This window comes from Bos mutus, chromosome 4 (assembly GCF_027580195.1).
Source record: "Bos mutus isolate GX-2022 chromosome 4, NWIPB_WYAK_1.1, whole genome shotgun sequence".
In the NCBI taxonomy this organism is placed as follows: Eukaryota; Metazoa; Chordata; class Mammalia; order Artiodactyla; family Bovidae; genus Bos; species Bos mutus.
In genome coordinates this window covers 40,725,815-40,733,512 of record NC_091620.1, presented here as the reverse complement: position 1 = coordinate 40,733,512, position 7,698 = coordinate 40,725,815, and the positions used below count along the sequence as shown (strand labels likewise).

General features: G+C 41.9%; 1 long non-coding RNA gene across 1 annotated transcript; it reads right to left on the bottom strand.

The window, feature by feature from the left end:
* Positions 1-451: 451 nt before the first annotated feature.
* On the bottom strand, positions 452-7,241 carry LOC138987528 (uncharacterized). Its single transcript, XR_011463884.1, has 3 exons — positions 7,130-7,241; positions 5,636-5,805; positions 452-985 (listed from the first exon to the last, which is right to left on the bottom strand). It is a non-coding gene; the product is annotated as an uncharacterized lncRNA (long non-coding RNA).
* Positions 7,242-7,698: the final 457 nt, after the last annotated feature.

Genomic DNA, 7,698 nt, shown 5'->3' with positions numbered 1-7,698 from the left:
TGAAATCACAGATTTGCCACCTTAAAGAAAGAGACTTTTTGGGGGAAGGGAGAATAGAGAAAGACTGAGCTGAAAAATGAAAGGAGAACGAGAAAGTGACCGAGAAAGAGCACGAGACCCTGAAAGAGGATGAGACTGTTCTTTACCTGAACACCTACTCAGCCCTGCACCAAGCTGCTCTATAAAGCTTCTCAGCAGCACTGCCAGTGCATTTCGTTTTTATTTAAGCTACTTTTGCATTGAAATTTTATCACCTTGTTCCCTAAGAGTTCTGCCCAATCCAGGGCACCTCCCAGATATCTACCATCTTAAGCAAATGCCCATCCCATAATAACTGAGATTTTATATCATGCAAAGATTGAATGTGTTTTAATAACATTATGTCACACAAAAGGGTCTCCTTGATCAAAAACATTGGAGTAGTATTTCACATTATGTTCTTCTCTTAGAAATATGTTTCACTTATTAGCATATTGAAGAACCTGAGAAGTTTTTGGAGTAAATAAACCATTTAAGTTTTTGTAACTCAGCATGTCTCTAATACATTTGATCATAGAGGCATGTGTGTGTGTATGTGTGTGTGTGTGTGTGACTGGCTACACAATATCCATAGCTTTCATTTTGCTTCTATGATGAATTTGAGGCCATTTTATATGGTCCATACATGAAGTGTTACTCTTATGTATAAACCATTGCTCCAAAAATCACATTATACCTGTTAGAGAAGAAATACTATGTGAAATGCAAAAGCATGTGGCACCTTTCCTGGAGGATTGCTCTTTATATAAATAACACTACGTTTAGCTTAGACTATGAAAAATTAAGTGGTATGATCAAAGTGAGGAGGAAAAGAAGTCTTCCTTTGATTTGTGAAGAGGCTTGTATTTCCTTGCAGCTGGTCTCTCTTTTTGATAGCAATTTCAGAGCATGGCCTCAAAGTCTTTTCAGTAGAGTGAAGCTGTTCTTGCCCTTCCTCTCTGTGAACCTGCAGAGAAAAGCACATGAACCTGAGTGCTATCACCTTTTATCCAGGAAGAAATACGTGGAGTGAGGTTAGGAAAAAGAGTCGACCAGAGGCACACATTCTCTTCTTCACAACCTGGTTGGTCCAAGACCAATTCTCTGATTCCCATCCACTCTGATTCCCATGGCTACTTTCAAAACAAATGGGAAAATAATTCTGATGGAAAAGATATTTGTTCCACCCACTTCGGTGTGGTCACAGTCTGTCTTTTAGCAACTCAAATAAAATCTGCCAAGGCTGGATTCCTGAGTAATGTTCTTTAACTCTCAGCCAGCTCTGTCAGGCCCCAGGAACTATAAGCAGGCACTGAGGTTCTCTCTATACATCTCCTACTCTGACCTCCACCGAGCCTCAAGGGCTGGCACTTCTGTTCAACCAAGCTTTATTCAATAAGCACCACTAAGGTGACTGCCTTCCGCCATCTTGGCTGCTACATCCTTGGATACCAGCAACTGACTAGAGTTCAACATGGCCAAAACCTCATGATATAACATGGCGCCATGGGGAGAGATGCCTATCTCCCTTTCATTTTGTGACTTTATTGCCCTTCAAAGAGATACCAGGGCAGCACTGTATTTGATCTCTTAAGAGGTGGTAGTGAAGTAACTCAGAAGAAGAATTCTTTATTGGGATGAGAGGACATGAGTTCTATCAAGTTGGCACTGGAACATAGATTCATGTAACTGAAACCGAGCTGTGAGTTCTCTAAAGATGTTCTTCAGTCCCCGTAAAAATGGGGTCCTACTTTATAGCACTGGGAACGATGTTCAATATCCTGTGATAAACAATCTTGGAAAAGAATATAAAAAAGAATGTATATGTGTGTATCTATATAAATGAATCATTTTTCTGTACAGCATAAATTAACACAACATTGTAAATCAACTATACTTCAATTTAAAAAAGAGAATATCAATGATATTTCATACATTTTCAGGGACTATTAGACATAGATTCGTGTAGTTACCCCTTACCATCTTCCATATTAGAAGTTGGAAAACATTTTCTATAAGGGGACAGATAGCAAATATTTTAGACTTTACGAGCCATAGAGTCTGTGTTGGAACTACTCATTTCTGCTATTGTAGCCCCAAAGCTGCCATAGGCAATCTGTAAATAAATGGGAAAGTCTGTATTCCAGGAAAACTTTATTTTTGAAATAAGGGACAGGCTAGACTTGGTCTATATGCTGTAGTTCAACAACATCTGTTCTGTATGATAGAAATATTTAAAGATATTTCTTCTTTGAAGTGTGAATATAATGCTTCTAATTCATCTTCCTCATATATACATATTGAAAAAAATTTGATTGATATTTTCTTTTGTTGCTGTTCTTGGTTTTCCATTAAAGTGTTCAATGCTTTGTAATTAGGAGCTGTTGAAACATGTCTTTTTGCTCTCAAGCTGCAGTTAATTTGGAAGCCTGAGATACAAGCTGCCTGGGAAATGTTTATTTAGCTCAGTCTTATTGCCAGAGCTGATATGTATTTCTCAACATCTCTTGGAAATCCAGAAGATAAACACAGCCTGAACCCCTCCTGTGCACAGAAGAAGGCAGCAGAGGTAACCAGTCCCTTCAGTTCTGAAATGCCTGGCACCTCCTTCATCCCAGTGCATCCCTGAGAACAGTTCTAAGGTCCACATTTATTTTGTGTCCCCTTCTTGTAGTTGAGCCAAGACCAGATGGCAAAAACTTCTTTGCCTTCTGCTCTAACTTCTTCTTTCCTCTTTCACCCTCTAGTTCCACCCTTTTCCAACTCTCCCTTAGATGAGTAGCTAAAAATTTCTGCATCTTTTAAATGAACTTAAATTGGTTAAGAAAAAAACTTGAAGAAGTAAATGCAAGTACATTCCAGATTCATATAAGAGGAGCTCAAGTTGGGAGAAATCTTTCATTTTTTTTCAAGAATGAGTTAGACATCCTTGCCATCAACCAACGAACCCATGTGGAACACCTAGGACATACCAGGTCTGTGCCAGGCATTTTACATGGTTATTGAGCTCAGACACAGTTACATTTTGCTGCCTGAGACACCACTCAGAACTTAGTGAATCAGAACAACTACCGTCATTTTCATGATTGTATGAAGTATTAAAAGACAAGGAGAAGGCAATGGCACCCCACTCCAGTACTCTTGCCTGGAAAATCCCACGGATGGAGGAGCCTGGTAGGCTGCAGTCCATGGGGTCGCTAAGAGTCGGACACGACTGAGCGACTTCACTTTCACTTTTCACTTTCATACATTGGAGAAGGAAATGGCAACCCACTCCAGTGTTCTTGCCTGGAGAATCCCAGGGACGGGGAAGCCTGGTGGGCTGCCGTCTGTGGGGTCACACAGAGTTGGACACGACTGAAGTGACTTAGCGTTAAAAGACAAAATGGGTTAATATACAAACATGTTCCATGGATAACTCTGCTAGTGAAACACCAAGAAGGACATTTAAAAGTGAGAACTATCAACAAGAAATTAAAAATGTAATTTAACTGAGAAATGAGGTTAAACAATATTTTTGTTTGCTTGTTTTTCCAAGTATCCATTGAAGGGAATAGAGAACTGGAAGGCATAAAAAAATCCCCGAGCACTCACATCACCAGTTCTCCAGGTTTCTGTGGTCTGGGGTCTCAGATGGACTGGCAGGGCTACTCTCCCCACAGGTTCTCTGTAGCCTGCCAGCCCAGGCTTACTCATCCAATGACAGAAAGTTTCCAACAGCAGAAAGTAAGTTTCAGTGGGCAAGCACTTTCAAGTCTTTGTCTGCATCCCTTTTGCACTTGTTGCATAGGGCAGAACAAGACCCTGGAGTAATAAGTAGAGTAGAGAAATTGAGGAGTAGAGAAACGGACTTCACATGTGTGGGCAAAGTCACATTGCAAGGTGGCCCACATACAGGGAGGTAGGTACAAGTTGGGGCCATTAATGTAACAGTCTCCTCCAGTCAACCAGGCATGGAATGAATATGCATCCTTCCTTGTTGTATTTCCTCCTAAAAAAGAGTTAGAAAAGGACTCTGCAGCCACACACACCGTTATTATAACTGACAGTACGAAATGAGAAGGCCAGCTGCCCTACTGCCCAGTTGTGGGTGATACAACCCAGAGTTCTTACTGAATGGTGCTGCAAATTATATTTGGGTGAATTATAGCTTTTTACCTAGTATAGTTGTTTCATTGGAAAAACAATGAATAAAAAGTAATAGAAAAAATATTCCCTTCCTGGCATTTAGTGTGGGCCTCAGAATTATCATGTTAAAGAGATGAATTCATTATTTGGAGAATATAATCTTCTTTCCTCTAGACATTGGTTATAACAGGAAAAAACATTATCCTTCTCTCCATGCCCAGTGATGATCAGCACACCACATGGCCAAAAACCCTGGGTTGTTGTTCAATCACTAAGTCATATCTGACTCTTTCTGACTGCATAGAATGCAGCATGCCAGGCTTCCCTGTCCTTCACCATCTCCCAGAGTTTGCTCAAACTCATGTCCATTGAGTTGGTGATGCCATCCAACTATCTCATCCTCTGTTGCCCCCTTCTCCTCCTGCCCTCATTTCCCCCCCAGCATCAGGGTCTTTTCCAGTGAGTTGGCTCTTCACATCAGGTGACCAAAGTATTGGAGCTTCAGCTTCAGCATCAGTCCTCCCAAAGAATAGTCAGTGTTGCTTTCTTTTAGGATTGACTGGTTTGATCTTCTTGCAGTCCAAGGAGCTTTTCAACCCTGGTTAGGAATTTTCAAATGCACACTGTTGTGAAGATAATGTAATGAACACAAAGTCATTCTTCTTCAGATACAGATATTATGGATTCTACAGAACTGAAGAGCCAAGAATGGAATAAGATGGGCATGACCCCTGATGTGAGGAATAAGTGGAACTTGTATTATGGAAATTGTGAGGGTAGCTAAGAAACATGGAGTTTGCAATGCCCAAAGCCTAATAACTTCATTCATTATAATTACAGTCTGCCTTCCATATCTGCAAGTTTCCCATCTGTAGGTTTTGCATCTGTAGATACAGAGAGCAAACTGTATTTGTTGTACTCTGCCATATTTACTGCCGTATTTATTTATGGTTTTTTTTAGCCACACCACACAATATGAAGGATCTTAGTTCCCCAGCCAGGGATCGAATCAGTGCTCCTTGCAGTGGAAGCTCAGTCTTAACCACTGGACAACCAGAAAATTCCTGGTCCTCTGCCATTTTATATAAGAGACTTGAGCCTCCATGGAGTTTGGTATCCTTGAAGTCTCCTAGAACCAATTTCCTGCAGATATGAGGAACAACTGTACAATATTTGAGCCTCATCCCAAACCCCAGATTTTAACTTCTTGTTGGAACCAGACCTTCCAAGTAGGTTTCTAGTGCTTCTTGGTCCTTGTTAGTTAGGCAGATGACCACAAACATAGTAAACAAAGTAAATAACTCTATATTCAGTGTTTGGGGAGAGGAGGGAGGGCAAGAGGTACAGTGAATATGGGTCCTTTTGTCATTCATGGGCCATCTAGGAAAGAAGAAACCACTTGCCATCATTCATACCAGCCACTGAAGAGCTGAGAGGCCAAATAGAGGAAGAGACAAACAGAAATTAATGGCAGCAAGAAACCACCCACATTCCAAGAATGGAGAGAACTCGGGAGGAGGCCAGCAGCTCGAGACATGCATTTGGAACCCAAATCACATGGTGCCATTCAGTGGGAGCTGGAGCCCCACAGCTGCCGGTGGAGATACTGCTGGAGCAGCAGTTGGAGTTGTTGTGTCCTCCTCTCTCTGGGTGATGCTCCTAGGGGAGGTCATAGGAAAGCTGTTACAAAGAGCCTCCAGCTCTTGGCCTCCCCTGAAGGTGGCCACCCTCTCCCCATGTGTGTGGCTGCTCTCCACCATTGTCTGAGACTGTGAGCTACTAGGGACATGACTCTGCATCAGCCTGGCCAAGACACTCTCTTAGCTCCCCTGAGGTTTGAGGCTCCTCCTCTTTGGTGCTTTTTATGTCTCTCTCTTCTCTGATATATGTCAGACTGTATTGCAGTCCAAGACTCTAAGCTCCTCCTGCTCTTGCTTCCTTTCCCCAGTCTCCAGCATTCTCCACCTCCATAAACCTCTTGCATGTCTGATTCCATCTTGGTTGTCTGCTTCTCAGACAACATAAACTGATAAACACCCTCCAGTTTCTCATAGTGTAAAGAGGAGCCCCAACTTGCTGCAAAAACTCAACCACAAACATACCCACCTCTTTCTCCCTTTCTCTAATTACATTGAAAATCTGTCTCCTGCTCAAGCTTTAGTCCCCCTCTTGTCCTCTGAAGCCATTTCTCCCTCCTTTCAAAGAGACTCCCCTCTGTCATTGTTACTCTTCTCCCTCTGTCTTTATGACTAATTTTTATTGGACTATATTTGCTTTATAACATTGTGCTAGCCTCCACTGCACGGGTACATATATCCCCTCTCTTGGACATCCTTCCCATCAAAAATACAATGAAGTATCACCTCACACTGGACCCAATGAGCATCATCAAAAAATCTACAAACAGTAACTGCTGAGGAGGATGTGGACAAAAGAGAACCCTCCTACACTGTTGGTGGGAAAGTAAATAGATAACAACCATTATGGAGAACAGTGTGATGATTCCTTAGAAAGCTAAAAATTGAGCTACTATATGACCCAGCAATCCCACTTCTGGGCATATACCCTGAGAAAATTATCATACAAAAAGACATGCACAAGAATACAATATTCATTGTAACATTATGCACAATAACCAGCACATGGGCACAATCCTTCTTCCTCTTATATCTTCAGTTTCACACTCCCTCCTGGCTCCTTTCTATCAGCATAAATATGTATGAGAATCTCAGCCATTACCAAAGGTGTTCACCTCAATTCCCAGCTCTTCTGCTTACTCTCTCTTCTCACAGCCAGGCTCCTATGAGCACCAGCTATAGGAATTGTCTCCATGTCCTCACCTTCCATCTACACTTCAGCCTCAAGGTCCTCTCCTGTGCCTGCCCCACCCCCACCCCCAACCTGTGAAAATACTCACTTCTGGGTTCCCAAGGACTCCCTGGCACCAAGTCCAATAGTACCTTTCTGTCCTTAAATTACTTACCATTCCGCCTCTTTGGAGCATTCAACTTTCTTATCTATTCCCTCCTTTTCTGGAGACTCTTCTCTTTCATTGTGGGGCATATTTTTCTTCAGTTCTATAACTAGTGTTTCTTAGACTCTTTCTCTGATCATCCAGCTTTCTTTGGGCCCTGATCATCACATTTTTCATACAAGGACATTCATACAAGGACTGTCATAATGTGGCCTTAGCCTTCATCCTAATCTTCAGCTTCTCTTCACTCTCCACCATTAACTCTCTCCTCTCCTCTTTTCTCCCTTCTTTTCCTTATCCTCACCTTCTCTTTCTCTTTCCCTCCTGTTATTTCCCATTTTAGGTCACATGTAAGCAACTGCAGTTTTCTGATCATGTCATTTCTCTCCTTTGCAAAACTTTGTCCCAATAGCTCCTCTTCTTGGAAGATCTTCTTCACATCATGTGACAGCCAAATTCAACACCTCTGTGGCCACTTCATAGTTAAATCTACAACCCTTCCTCTGACATCCATCCCCTCATCACCATAGCTTGTTAGGATGGCTGGTGTCTTTCCCTGCAGAACTGCATACATCCTT